At 24.3% G+C, this 16,367-nt stretch overlaps 1 long non-coding RNA gene across 1 annotated transcript; it reads right to left on the reverse strand.

Annotated features, from left to right (window-relative positions):
* Positions 1 to 12,211: 12,211 nt before the first annotated feature.
* On the reverse strand, positions 12,212 to 15,921 carry LOC126896627 (uncharacterized). The gene is made up of 3 exons (XR_007701892.1): positions 15,853 to 15,921; positions 15,221 to 15,372; positions 12,212 to 12,387 (listed from the first exon to the last, which is right to left on the reverse strand). It is a non-coding gene; the product is annotated as an uncharacterized LOC126896627 (long non-coding RNA).
* Between the last annotated feature and the right edge of the window lie 446 nt (positions 15,922 to 16,367).

A 16,367-nucleotide genomic window follows, 5' to 3' on the forward strand; every position in this document is an offset into this window, starting at 1 on the left:
AAAATTAAAGCATGCTAATAACATAAATAATTTCCGAATTAAATAAAATAAGAATTTAAAATATTAAATTATAAAAAAAAAATATTTTTCTGATTCATATAATTGAAACCTTAAATAATTTGTTGTGAGTTATTAATATTAATCCCCTAGTTATATAATATTGAAAAATAGCTGAAATAATATTTAGTTTAAATATTAAACTATTTCAAATATTAAAATGCATATATTTAATCAAAAAAGTAAATTATTTCTTAGTTAGTTAAATTAAACAAAAAAAAGTCTCTTTCTAACTTATTCGTTCCATAAATATTTCTTTATTATAACGTGTAAAATAGTTTGACAAACATGTACTTTCAGGTGTTAAATGATTAAGAAATTTATAAATCAGGTGCATAAAAAAATTTTCAGTTTTATATCGAACCTTATCATGTTTGATTTAATATAAAATATCATTAGTAGTAACTAATTCAATACAACCTTAGTTGTGGATTTATTTAGAAATACCACTATGTAATTTATCTTTTTGTCCTTGAGACTTAGTAAGATATTCTGCACGTTATCACGACTGCGTTGACATTTTTTTTTTTTTGGATAAATAATATGATTTTCTGAGTGTTGGTAAATATTTATGTAGTCGGGAGACACAGAGGAGAAAAAACAGATATTTAGTTTAAAATCCGACGGCAGTGCAGTAAGGTACCTCAAGGGAAACGGAGTAGGTATCTACGAAACTAACATAGAATGTATTTAAGAGTAATGACGCTCATCGTGTCAGGTGTATTCTGTTGCTATTTAAACCTATATACAAGACTTTATTTGCCCATGATCATTTATTGCGGATTTTTATCTCTTTCATAAAGTTTAACTGGATACAAAAAACTACATAAGAAAATTTTTGCAATGCTACCATTTTCCATAATAAATACGATAGTAAAAAACAATTTTTATAAAAACCATTGTTTTTTCTTCATATTTTTATCTTTAAATATAATTTTTCTTTTTAACTTCTTAAAAATTATATTATTATATTTAGTATCAACTTTTAGATCCTTTATCGGTGGATCCATATTTAATTTATTGTATATTTTTTTTTATTAGCCATTTAGTTTAAAATTTACATTTAATTTTAAAAGTATTATTTAAATAATAATAAAATATTTTTCATATTTAATGTTTTACAGTAAATAACTATATATTAAAGACTATGATTGGTACTATACATGATAGTACAACAGTTCATAAAAATTTGATTGATTAGGTTATGTAACTTAAATGACTATAGGTAACAAATTTTGTAAGCTTCTTAATAAAAGTTAATAGATAAGTTTTACAAAATTCTCAGAGTTTAAATAAAAATTCATTAAATTAATTACTAATTATTTATATATTTTTTTTATTATTAAAGAACTTGTGTCCATGGAGTTAAATTATACACTTAAATACTATTTTTGAGTATTGATTTGAAGCATTGTTATGAAGTAATAATTTGGTTAAACATTTTTTTTTAGTTCCTATCCTTGTATTTTTTTAGTAATTTTATACATCGATATAGAAAGCAAGTATGATCTTAAAGCAGGACCTTGGTGTACTCTTACTCTTACATGGTACAAGTGTCATCATACATATCCTCTATTATATTAATGTATCTTTTCGGGAATCTTTTTCTCATTAATGAACCTCTCTCGGCACTCTATCATAGGATTTCTCTAAATCTATAAATACCATACACATCTTTTTCTTCTTTTCCTTAAACTTTTCTATTAATTATCTCACAAAAAAAACTGACATTATTAACTTTTCAGGTAAAAAAACTAGACTGGTTCTTTGTGACTCATGTTTCTCTTCTTATTCTTTTGTCTATTACCCTTTTCCAAATATTCATACTATGACTCAAAATATTTATGCCTCTATAATTTCCACACTCTTGTATATCTCCTTTGCATTTAAATATCGGCGTCACAATAGTATTTCTCTAATCTTTTGGAATTTTCTCTTCTAATAGGATTTTATATAGGATATAGTGTGGCTGTCACTACTTTTTTCAGTTCTCATTTGACCGATTTTACTGAACGATACATCAAAAGATGCCAAATTGTATTCAGTTGAAGAAATAACCTTTAAAAATTATAATAATTTCCTTCGTTGACTGTAAATCCCTTAAAAAAAATGACGATTTTTAAAATTCGACATTTTTTCACCTAAAACTATCATTTTTTAACTTTTTTTTAAATGAACGAATAAAAATATACTTTTTTTATGAATACCTTAGGTATATTTTCTTTTATTATGTATATTTTTTTTTAAATTTGACCCTTAAACTTGGCCACAGGAAAATTTAAAATAATAATTTTCGCATGAAATTTAAACCTTTTCAACTTAAGTTTTAAAGGTGTTCCCAAAATTTTGCAATCTTTAAATATATGTTACATTAAATCTTATTTACATAATGTAAATTAAAAATAACACTTTTTCAAATGAGCTCCAAAGTTGAATAAAAAATGTTATTTTGTGTAGAAATCATGGTTTTTTGTTTTGTTATAATTTTTTTTAAATATTTTCAGAAATGATTTTGACAGCTTTTATTGTCTATCCAATCTGTAAATTAAAAAGAAGAGGGTGCCCTTTACAAAAAAAAATGTTTGAGCCACCTATGGCTTATAATAAACTCCAATTCCAATATCATAACTGAAAAAATAATCAAAATAACTAATCAAATCAATTACTTTTTCATTGTTAATTTTTTTTTTTTTAATAATAATAAAACCATACTAACAATTTTGATACACGTTTGACGATGAGATGAAAAACCAATATTTTAATTTAATATTTTGCTTAAAACTTCCATTTAAACATTTATATAGTTTGTATTATTGAACATCAATTGTATATTAAATTTAATTGCTATAGTATATATTTTTTCCTGTGTTATACTTATAAATCATAGAACCATCAATCAGGATATAATTAAGGATATAGGGATTAATTTACTATTGGAAAAATCTAACAATACTTTCTAAAAAATAAACATTATCTACGAATTTGACGAGAATAATTTATTATTATAGTGATTCTAATTACTATCAGGTATCATCTATACTTGTCCCAACTTTGCCGTGCACCCTGAGCCGGATGTTAGTTTATATTATGTTTGTTTTAACCAAATATATTTCATGGAAATTAATTTAAAATGATTTTAGTCCAACATTTTATAAGATTTAACTAATCTTGGATTAACTGTGTAATTGCTTAAAATAATTCTTGACAGCAGTTTTAAAGCGACACGCGCTATGTTGTGGCTAAACAAAAATCACATAAATTATACCAATGTACATCTTAACTAGATTATCGTTAAACTAATGGCAATAATGATTTTTATAAAATATTTCATAGTTTGAATAGAATCTTATGATGCATTTTCCAATGTTCTGATAAAAACATGATTTTCTCCTATATTTATGTTACTAGATGCGTAAGAAAATACAACCAGGGATTTTAGTCACCAACGTAATGTAATATGTTAGGCTTTGAATATAGTGTATTTTATGAAAGAGAAGTGTGTAAAGGCTAGAATAGGATTTAGGAAATATACCAGGAAGTGAATCCTACCCACAGCAACCAAAATTAAACATGGGATTAACCTAGGTCCCTCGATTACTTACATTATTATTATGTAAAATAATTCCGATAATTCCATCAACACGATTTATTGCAGTACTATAAATACCACACTTCCAAATCCGAGTAAAATTTTTAAAGTTTTAGACATTAAGTTTGTTGTTAATTGTAAACTTACAATTTAAAGTAATATTTGTAATTCATTATTTTTTATCTGTAATTTAAAACTATTAATTCATAATTCTATCATTTTTATTTATTTCAAATAATTTAAATGAACATAGATAGTTTGCTCTAATGCGAAACTAAAAATATTTAGTTTTAATAGTATTAAAAATGATTTTAAAGTCAGCCTGATTATCCGTGCGTATGCAATGATTGAGAAAAAACATTTTTGTAAGCCATATACTTTTTGAGCTTCCCTGACATTTAAGCTAAAATTTATTTTCTTCTGAAAATGGAAATATAATAAGATTGATGAGCAAAAAAAAATCTTCTAATATTAGTGTCTAATGTTTAATATATCTCTGTTAGAAATCAAAACTGCACCTATTGTCAATAAATCATTTTTATATACGTTAATATATTTTTACAATTGTAAATAGCTAATAAATTATTTTAATTTACTAAATTAATTAAAATCTATGTAAAAGACATTATATTTATTACATATGAACCATTGTTCAGGTAAATTTAATAATAAAATAAAAAGAACAAACGTTCTACATAAATGTAAAGCTCTAAAAAAAATGGACTTATATCAGGACAAAATCTATAAATAAAATAATACTCTAGTCATATAAATGAAACTCAAATATTGTGAAAAATTCTCAACAGAATACCTAAAAGTTTATAAGTTGATTGATAATGTAATGAGTGTATTCTATTTGTAAATAAATAAAGTATAATGCAAGTAAAAAAAGAAAAAACTCTCATTTGAGATCAGAATTCTATTTTTGTCTGGCAAGATATCATTTTTGTTACAATTGAACCCACAATGGGCTTTGTTATACGAATGCGCTCATCACGTTCATAAAGGCTGATCATATCATTAAGCAGGACATATAATCAGCTATCGTTTTTATAAGCAACTCAGGCCTAGCGAACAAAGACAACAACTTCACGCCGAAGAATGTGACCATAAAGTAAATTTAATGACGTTACGTTTTATTTTATTTTTTTTTTTTTCAATTCACCGTTTATTAATTCAGTTAGAGTTTCAAGACATTTTCCGAACTTTGTGAATTTCTAAAACACGATTATAATAGAAAGTGGAGATTGTTATGGGTAGGAAGGCAACGGGGTCGTGTACAGAGAGCACTAATTTTCGCGTTCTAACTATTGTGACCCTCTCGGTTTACGAATACGCTTACACCCTTGTCTGGATTTCCACCCCAACCAACGCCTTGATTCGACGTTGTCCACCGTATTCCCTATTCTTAATCCATTCTATACTCCCAACATCTCGATCCTACATCTTGTAAACGATAAAACACACTTGCGTTTATGATATTAGCCAACAAACTTTACCAGGTATCCAGTAAATGGCCAGTTAGGACGCCCGCGAGATAATCCAATTAAGGCCGCAGTGCAAGTTTCGAATGCTATAGTTTCGACTAAAACATAAAGAGAGTAATAAAATTAATTACATTAAAATTAAATAAATTAACAGCAATATTAATTTGTTAAATTGAATAATCAAGGCGAAATATTTATAAATTTCAAACTGTAATAACATGTCAAAATTGTATACACATATTATATTATCTTCATATTTCATTTAATAGTTTTAATAAATGGTTTAAAGTTTAAAATAACTTATTAAAACACTTCTACGTGAAAACTTTCAGAGCATAATTTTTACTTTGTACCAAAGAAGTTTTGATGCGTTAGACAGCTATGATTATTAAATTAACCATACGTTTATTACCTACCGTAAAGATGATGTGTAAAATACATAAATTACACCAAAGTGAAATATCTCTTTAAATTTCAAATAATATTTAGCTTAAAATCATTTTACAAAATAATATAAATATAATACCCCAACCTAACTCTTAGAAAAAATTCTAAGAGCTTCTTTGCACATGTCATAAATACATACCCGGGCTGGTATTAAGATACACCACGAAAAACTAATTCATTTTATTGAATATTTCAAATATAGTATTTTTAATCTATGATGCTTTGATAAATTTATTTAACTATATACGCATGGATCTAGAGAACAATTTTGTAGCACATAATTTTACTAAATTTTACTACAGATGCGCTTTTATTTTAAACTTTAAATTAACAAACAAAATACTTGAAATAAAGTCTTTAATTTATAAAAGTAATATGATATGGCAATATGAATCTCAAACCAGCAAATAAATTATCATTTGGCACTTATTTTGGGATGTCGATATCTCTATGACTCTCCATTGTTACTATACATATAACATATGTAAAACAAATATTAAAATATGTTCATTGTCTAACAGATATCTTATTATATAATAAAACATTAAAAAGTTATCCAATGCTGGAAAAATTAATTAACGATGTCCTATTTTGAAAATATTTTTAAAATAAAAAGCTGGACGACGTTATTTTGCGAATTTGAGAAAAAAATGTTTAGCATTCCGTGAACGTTTAAAAATATTATCTTGAAAATCTCACTGTTGGCATTAAATTTTGATTTAAAACCCGAAATTTTTACCAGACTTGTTTATAGACATTTTAAAAATTTCGCTGAAATCAGTTTATTTTTGATCGAGTAGTGAGCTTTTTTTTTAAGTCCACATACATAGTTTTTAGTAAGATATGATTTTGATTTGCGCATGTCAATTTTGTGTTAATTATATATTAGTTAATGCAGTTTTCACTAATAACATAGCGTTTAAAGCATGCTTATAATGATTATTAAGTTTTCCCTTGTCTACCTGTTCTATTGAATAATAATTAGCAGATTATTTTAAAGTATAATTATTAATACACATAAGTCTTTTGAAGTCTTATTATTATTTAATTTATAAGTGGGATTATTTTTCTGTTAACTTTTATTCAATTCTGTTATCACATAGTATATGATTAGAGTATTTAATTTAAAATATCACCATCGTAACATTAAATTAGCAACAATACTCCTCAACAATAAATAACTCACAAACTTGATCAGTTCGCAAAATTTTGGACATATTCATTGATAATTTTATATATATATATATACAATGCTTATTTTTATTGAAATATTATTCATAAAATTTTGTATAAGTATTGCTTATTTGTAATTTAAAACATTTAAAAAACCAAAAAATGCAATAACATTATGACCCGTATAAATTTAATAAAATTAAGAAGTTATAAAGATTAAAAAATATTAAGAATTCATAAAAAACCAAAATTATCAATCCACTGGAATTACAAAAAACAAAATCATTAAAAAGTTATATAAATCATAGACATGAATCAAATGAAAAAAAATATAGTTGATAACTATTGTTTATGTTATCACGTTATCCGTCACTTGTTATTTAAGATCATTTAGCTCGATTTTATTTTTGGATTTTAAAACCCAACCGTTGACCAAAATCAAATATTATTTTTATTAATACATATATAGTACTTACGCAATATGGGCGCCCATCATATTGCGGTCAACGTATTAAATCAATCATATTTTTATTACACGAACAAAATATTTGTATACTTGATAAATTATTTTTCTCAATAAAGGTATTTGTTTAATCAACAAAACAAAAATTATCCCTTGCATACTAACAATATATTTTTTGATTCTATAAGAGTTTTTTTCAGTGCAGAAATAAGTGATATATATGTATATATGTGAAGTTCGTATATATATATATGCAATTTCTGATATAAAAGTGTACATTTTTTTTATATCTATTATAGAATATGTATATTATATTTTTATTTACTTAAACTTATTTTATCGCACATATTTAATTTTAAAAAAATTTTTAATTGTACAAATATATAATCAAAATAATAATGTAATAAGATAATTAATTTTTGCTTAAAGTTTTCATCATTTATTTGATAAGTATATCATGTTATGTAATGATAAAAATTATTTTTGTTTTGTTACTTAAATATTCTCATCCCATTACAATGAATTTATAGGCTTAGAAGGTAAAATACTAATGAAATCTATAAAGGATTAACGTTTATTCAAAATTATTGAGAAGTCATCACAGCACATTGATGAAACAGTAATTTAATCATTTAACGGTATTGTGTTGAGAAGCACAAAATACGCAGTAAATTTCTAAAGGCAAATGTGATATCACGTTCATTATTTAAAATGGGAAAATTACATTACACATTTCGTAAAACTGGGTGCATGTTTATTTGTTTTCACTACTTTGATTGAAAATTCACTCGAACAGCGTTGACTAATGTTGTTTGGTCTGGCAGAATTGCTAAAACTTCACAAAGAGTCGAAAAAGACAAAATAAACAAGAAAAACAACGTTGTCGCCCGATAAGTTGTTTGGTAACAAGTTTTAGCACTTTACACACGACGAAAATGAGCCATTACTATGTTTTACGAATGGCTAACTTTGAAATGACGATCTGCCTCCGAGAGTATTCATTTTAAAAACAATACAATCTCTAGAGATATGACCTATTAACTATACATTAGTTTTACTATTTATAACATAAAAAATAATAAACATGTATATAAAAATTATAATACAGTATTTAAATGATAAATTTGTTTATTGTTAACTTTAGATTGTATTGAGAGTAAATAGCAAATTAAAATTTCATGATGAATCTTAATATTTTTAATGAGAATAAAATTTAAATACGTAACAACTTCTCATTTTATAAAAACATAACTTTTTCTATTTTACCATCTGTGAGATTTTTTTTTATAATTTTAATAGTTATATTTACTCATTTATACCCTGCTTTACTAAATTTAGCACTTGAAACCCTATAAAATTTATATCGAAATTATAAACCACAACCCGAAAATTCATTAAACGAAACGATTTTGTATACCAAAACAATTTTAAAGAAAAACTAATAACTTTACAATTAATTAACAAAATTTAGGAAAGTTTTTGAAAATATAAACGGTAATATTTTCAACTAGATTTAATATTGATTTATCTTGATTGTTTTATTTTAATAGTCCAGTAAAACCTAAGTAGTAGGTAAAAAAACAATGATAAAATGCTAAACATGATAAAATTGATAACTTCTCAGCTACACATCAAAACTAAAATGAAACCTTTATTGATATAATTTTATAACTACTAAAATCAAGTATTTCATATTTGGTACAATTTTACACTATTAAATACAAAAATTAATATTTATGAAAAAAAACAATTTTGACGTTTTTTAAAAAAATATACTTTGTATACTAAAGAAGTAATTTAAATTAATCCATACGTAATTTTATTTGATGAGTCTTATAAAAAATACATACTATCATAGTAGAGAGAAATTATGAAATAACATTTTTAAAGTACAAACTTCATATTTACATTAAAAAGTTTCATTTCATGAAAAGTTTTCACTCGAAACTTTTCACACTCGCATCACCAACGTAAACTTTACAATTACTATACGAAATTATTGTATGTTATCAACCAACAGAAAAAACATTTATTATTATCAATCAAATGGTACAACAGTAATTCAAATAATGATTTTACTTTATACAATATGAAAAATTCAGCGACAAATAAAAATATTCTATAAATATTTCTGAATAATTGTCAAATTATCAGATTTCTAGATATCTTGAAAATCATCTCGTTTTTCTAATATGCTGTATATTAGGTTTCCAATATGATGAATTATTATTTATTTTGTTTGTTCATTAAACCAATTTCGAAATATATCTTGCATACTAAATAACATGGACGAATTAAGGCACGCAACGGGAATCCTAAAGACTTATGGAGATCATTTTGAATTTAATTGCCTCTCAATATATAGTTTAAATAAATAAAATTCATTTTTTTGCTTATTAATTTTTTATAGATGCGATATTTTCTTGGGATGGTTTACCATTTATTTATTAATATAATTCCAACCAGCTCCGATAAGTATAAATGAAATATATTTATTTACCACAATATTACTACGTTCAATTTTTACAGACTTGCTCAAAACATCAATATTAAAACTTTATTACAACCCTTTTCCTTTACGAAAAATTATTTTATCTGATGCTTAAAAATAAAATTATGAGAAAATTTTAATCATAAAATATTTATGAGTCAAAAGTAATGTATTTACACAAATCGCTTCAAAACAATAGTTTGGATAAGAGATACGACATTTCTTGTTGAATAAGTATAATATAAAGTATACAATTGAATTTTCTGATGAATCATCATTGAAATGAGTCGTACTTCTTATAAATTACCATTTTGATTATTTAAAAGGGAATGCAAATAATTAACATTATTTGATTAATTAGAATTTTGTTTATTTCAGTTTTGACACTTATTATTTAAAAACACATAAGGAAATTAATGCGTAATTTTACCGAGAGAAAAATAACTCCTTTCCAAAATTAGCAATACAAAATGCATTAGAGTGCATAAAAATAAGTTTATACAATAATTACTTATAACCAAAAATATATTAAAAAAATAATTATAAGACTATGATTACAATAGTAAAATAATTATATTTCATTATTTCATTTAAAATAAAAACCTAGGTTTATAAAACCAAATTTGATCATCAAAATTAAAAACAAAATTTATATTATTACATAATTTAAGTATGCCACTTAATGGTTCATTATAACTATAAGCTTGAGAGTAAAATGACTCATAAAAAGTAGTCAAAGTTCTCGTATTGAAAGACGGAATTAATCAATTTACTTTTTCTATTTAATTTTATCTTTTTTTACAAAATCTTCTTTTATTATTACAACCTTTAGCATTTGCAGTTAAATTTATTAACAATTTGTAAGACTTAAAAATATCATTTTCGTACGACCATATTTTAGTTTCAACAATTTAATAACTTTATAAATATAGTGTGGCAGCTCACTTGGTTCAGATTAAAAAAAATAACAATATGGTGCTTTTCAAAAAATGACACCGAATACAAATGTTTTCTATGTTTACCAGTTAACTTGGACCTGGTTCTTATTTATACATTTAAGGAGAGAATATCATAATAAGTACTTTTCAAGCCAAAATATTTTTTAGATTCAACTGAAAAATTAACATAATCTCTTTTATTTTAATATTTAAAATGTCAAATATAAACATGATGAGTAATTACATTGCTCGACGAAGTCCAATACAGTTATTTTACAGACTATTAACAACATTTATTGAGTTAAATTAATATAATTTTATTGAATTATCAACATTTTTGTAAAATTAACATATTCAATGTAATGATTAAGTGTGTGTCGAGAAATATTTTTAAAAGTATTAAACATATTATAATTTTTTTCTTATTAAAAGTTTATAGTATCTTATGCTCTACTGAGTGATTTTTTTAACATAACCCACTCAATTACTTACAGAATAAAAATAATTACAATTTTTTATTTTTAGTTACTTTTAGTTACATATTATTCTTGGATTATTAGCTATGAAATACTTTTTCAGTTCATTACTTATACCTTGTAAGGGTGTCGACTTTGTTTTTACAAATGGGAAAACATATTTTGAATTTAATAAAATGTTTGAGTTTTTATATTAATAGTAAATGGTATTTGGATTTTTAACATAACTTTATTCGTTTATTAGATTTAAAACTTAAAAATTTAATGTTTTTGAGTTATTATACATGTATAAAATGATTACAAGTACAGATAGTTAATTGATTTTTTATGACGTCGTCATCACAAATATAGAGCACTTATTATCAATTATGACTATTGATAGATATGCTTTCTGTATTGCCAGTTGGTGTATTTATAAACTCACAACAATATGCCTTACTACTATACTTAAAGCATATGTGTTGATAAAGTCATAATTGATAATAAATGCTGCGTATGTGCGAATAGCGATATCATATAAATGCAATTAGCTACCTGTACTTGTAATCCCTTGTGTATTATACTTGAATATTAACTCAAAATTTTGAAACTTTAAAGTTTTAAATCCAATGAACAAAATAAGTTATGTTAAAAATTCAAATGCCATTTACTATTAAAATAAAAACTCAAACATTTTATTAAATTAAAAATCTACGTTCCATTCGAAAAAACAAAATTAACATCAGTATTTTAGAATTTATTAATACTGCAATAATGACTAGAGGAAAAGCGCGAATTGTTTATTTTTATCTCTAGGTATTTATAAACTGCACTACTCCTCCAACCATAGAATAAAAGTGCTAATATCATTAAAATAATGGTTCAATAGCTATTATCGAGCAGTATTTTTTTTATTTTTAAGCAAGTTAAACATATGTTTCTATTTAAAAAAACTTAAGTTGATACTATTTTAAAGGGAAGCAAAGGGATAAAATAATTTGTTTCTATAAATTTAAAAATAGGGTACTACTAACTCCTGGAAAGAAAAAAATATAATATGTTTTATACTTTTAAAAATATTGCGAAGGTATAATTTATCAATTACCTTGTATACACGTTAACCTTCTTGGAAGAAAACTAAATTTATTTAATTGTTAATTCCTTTGATACATTTTTGTAGCTATTTTTCTTTGGACTGTGTAATTTCGCCTTTATCTTAGATTGATCTCAGTTTGAAAAATCGCATGAAGAAGGTAGTGGAAGTTTTTTTTATGTTTATCACACCAACTGAAAATGTATATATTACATAAATGCTGCTGAATATACGAGTCTTTCTTCTAACGTTATTCACTCATTTCTCATTAAATAATAATTATTATGTACAAATTAGTCTTGGAATTTTTACATTCTTATATTTCTTGATTTATTAATTATTAAGTATTTTTTTACTAACTTATAAGGGTATCATCAACTGAAATTATATTTAATTGTCATTATTATTATTTTAATGGTTTGTTTACAATTTGCTAACAATATAATAATTTTTGTTTATCGAGTTTGATATTAAAAAAATATATAAATATTCATATAAAACCATAAATATATAAATTTTTATGTGTTGGGTAACACGCGATTGTATGTTAGTATTATTAATAGACATCTAATCTCTGACCTTGATTCCCACTGTGATTCCATTTTCTCGGTGATGACATATACCTTTAGTTAATACATTAGACTTCTGTGCATAATTGTTCATAGTTTTCTAACGTAATTCATTAATATAATTTTGTTAATTTATGTTGAAGATATGTTGTTCACTATACCATAACCTATCATGCTTTGTTTATCACTTATGTTCCATGATAATACCAAATCAGTAAACAAATCGGTAATTTGAACATAAGCTGTGTGTTTACTACACTATATGGTTGTTTTTACAATACAAATGTCACATTACACAACTTTATTCTTTAAATATAACCACTGGATTACACTCAAAATAAATACAATATTGAAAACAAATTTTTGATTTATTTTAGTTGCATATATTTCTTGATTTATCAGCTAATAATTACTTTTTTTAATCATCCCTTATAACTTATAAAGGTGTCAACTTTATTTTTTTTTATGATAACATACAGTGGCGTAGATACAAGAGCGTTTAGGGGGTTTAAACCCCCCAGATCCAAAAAAGAAACTTATTTATAAATAAAGTAGAGGAACGATTTAAAATTATTTTTTATCATTATATTTTGACATTTTTTTAATAATATTATCAATTAATTTTAAATAAAAAAATGCGTCTTTAAATATTAATTAGTCAAAAATTTAATATGAAATAAACCCCCCCCCCAGAAAATAATCGTATCTACGCCACTGGCAACGTACATATTTAACTAGTTTGTAAAATAGAAAATAATTTAATAATGATAATGACTGGTCGATGATAATTTATGGACCAGTAATTTGAAAATTATACATAAGCGAGATAAATAATACTGCCGAGAAATGACTAGTGATAAAAATAGTAATACCCACTCCTCACCTTCACTCATAAATGTAAATTGTTAATAATTTCTGAAATACTGGTCCAAAAGTTGTTATCAAACAGTAATTTTCCTAACTAGACCATTTTGTATTTTATAAGCTGTTATATACGTATCTTATATTTAAATAAATAAAGTGGACACCTATTTAAGTTATAAGGGATAATTCAAAAAAGTAATTATTAGCTGATAAATCAAGAAATATATGTAACTAAAAGAAATCAAAAATTTATTTTACAATATTGTATTTATTTTGAGAGAAATCGAGTGGTTTTAACAAGAATTGGCGAGTTAATCAAAATAATTAAATCAAGTTAAGTTACGTTAAGTTAAGTATGAAAAATGTCAATAAATTAACAGTTAAAAGTTGCCAAATTATATATTTAACTAGCTATGTTAAAAGATAAGTTGAAATATTTTTTCAACAAAACTAGTTTAAAAAAAGTTAATTTCATTAAATAAAATTAAAACTATATTAAAAATATTATTAGTTTAAAAAACAATAATATTAAAGCCACAAAATTTTATCAGAAAAATATTAATTAGTTAAGTTGAAAAGTTAAAAAATAAACTTTTTGACTTAACTTTAAATTTAACTTTAAACTCATCATCATGTATATTTAAAAATGCTAATTATTTCCAACATACTAGTTAAAAAGTTTTTACCGACCAGTCATTAATTTAATTGGGTCTATTTTATTTTATAAGCTAGTAAAATATGTACAGTTGGGTTTTTTCCGCAATACATTCTAAAACAACTGGTGACGGTATGCACAGATACAATGATGTACAAATTTTCAAAAAAATAATTTCGCGATTTTCCGATATTTTATTTAAAGGATTGAATTTATATATCACCTTGTGAAATGATTTAAATACCTATACAGGCGTTACTTTAACATTAAATGAAGAGTGAATGTGTCAAACGTTCTATGTGCCAAAAACATATTTGTTCAGAAAACACAAAAAACAATGGTAACATGGGCATGTCCTACATATCGAACACCATCTATGAATACAATTTTGTACAAGTAAAAAATTTAATTGACATTTAAAACACATACAAGATTGTGGCTTTTGGCACATAGAACATAAATCAGAAATAAAACAATTTTTCACTTTTTTGGTACATAAAACGTTTGACACATTCACTCTTCAAATAAATTAATATTCTTAGAAATTTTGAAAAAAACAAAAGTTGAAGCCACTTTATTAATTGTAATTGTCTTTTTAAAAAACTTTAATTGTAATAAACACTATCGGTTATTAGATTTTGGATTGTTCAAAGAATGTGTTAAGCACTGTAACTTATTTCCACCAAAAATAAAATATAGAAATTTCTTCTTTTACATAGCCACAGAATTTTAATTAAAAATTTTAATCATATTGTTACGGGATAAATTCTAGAGTTTCAATATATTTTCTATGAACTTTGATGTATGAATTATTAAAAGTCAGCGATAAAATAAGTAATAAAAGTGTAGATAAAAATTGCTGTATACATTTTTCTTAGAATTTTTTCTATAATTCAACTAAAAATAACATTAACTACTAAAATAATTAAACAAATGTACCTTTTTTGGGTATTAACGAATGGCTTCTCGTCGTATTACTGTTATATTATATAATGGGAAATTACTTTGTTTACACTCCATATAACATCAGTGCTTCACATTAACTCCGTCGTGTATTCATTTTAAAAACACATAAATCTTACTCTTGGGATCTAATAGTAATAATTAAACAAGAGAATAAAGTCGTACAGCTAAGTTAAGCACAGTTTATATATATATATATATATATATAATGGTATTATTTAATTTTTTTATAATGTAAATAAAAAATGAAAAAAAACATATTTAAATGTGAAAATTATTTTCTTTATTGCTATTATTAATCAAAACTTATTAAAAAGTTAAATAAAATGTACAATATGAAATTAGGCTTTTCAAAATTGTATACGAATTACTTCGTATGTTGGAAGCTGAGATTAAAAAAAAATTTCTCGGAAACTTGAGTTTTTATATTAAAACAAAATTAAAACTGTGAACGCTAATTATTTAGTTTTAGAGAAACTTTATGTGAACTTTATTACTTGATAAAAAATGAAAAATTGTACGCGCTATAGATGTACATTTTGACGAGTATTCGTGTGCTTTAGCCATATTCGCCAATCCGAGAAAAATATATTAATTTCCTTACTTACATAAACGTTATGTATTGTATAGCGATTATGTAGCTGCATTATTATATTATACATGAAATCAATCACGAGATACTTCCTAAATAGCGGTTTGGTAGAATAGGGAACACTTCAAGCTTACATTCCGGTCGGTTATTGTTGACATATTATTGGAAGCAATTGTGTACATAAAAGTAATAAAAGTTTTTTTTAGAAAAGCTTCGAATTTTTTATTTAATCGCAGTCACTTTTGATTGATATGCTGTATGAACTAACTGATACGTCGATAGCATAGGGACGTGCGAGAATTAATCAATAAAAAAAATCTTTAGGAGACAATTTTGAGCCATTCTTTGACATATATTGTTGGAATCAATAATGTTGCCGTCTATACCAATGGCACATATGGTTACAACAAAGATATTATTCATGAATTAAATGGAAAAATATTCACTAGGTATCAATCACTCTCAAAATCAGGATATCAATGCAATATCATTATAATCCTCGGCACGACCAAACGACAATTTTAATGACAT

Source organism: Daktulosphaira vitifoliae, unplaced genomic scaffold, assembly GCF_025091365.1.
Source record: "Daktulosphaira vitifoliae isolate Bord-2020 unplaced genomic scaffold, ASM2509136v1 Scaffold_1, whole genome shotgun sequence".
In the NCBI taxonomy this organism is placed as follows: domain Eukaryota; kingdom Metazoa; phylum Arthropoda; class Insecta; order Hemiptera; family Phylloxeridae; genus Daktulosphaira; species Daktulosphaira vitifoliae.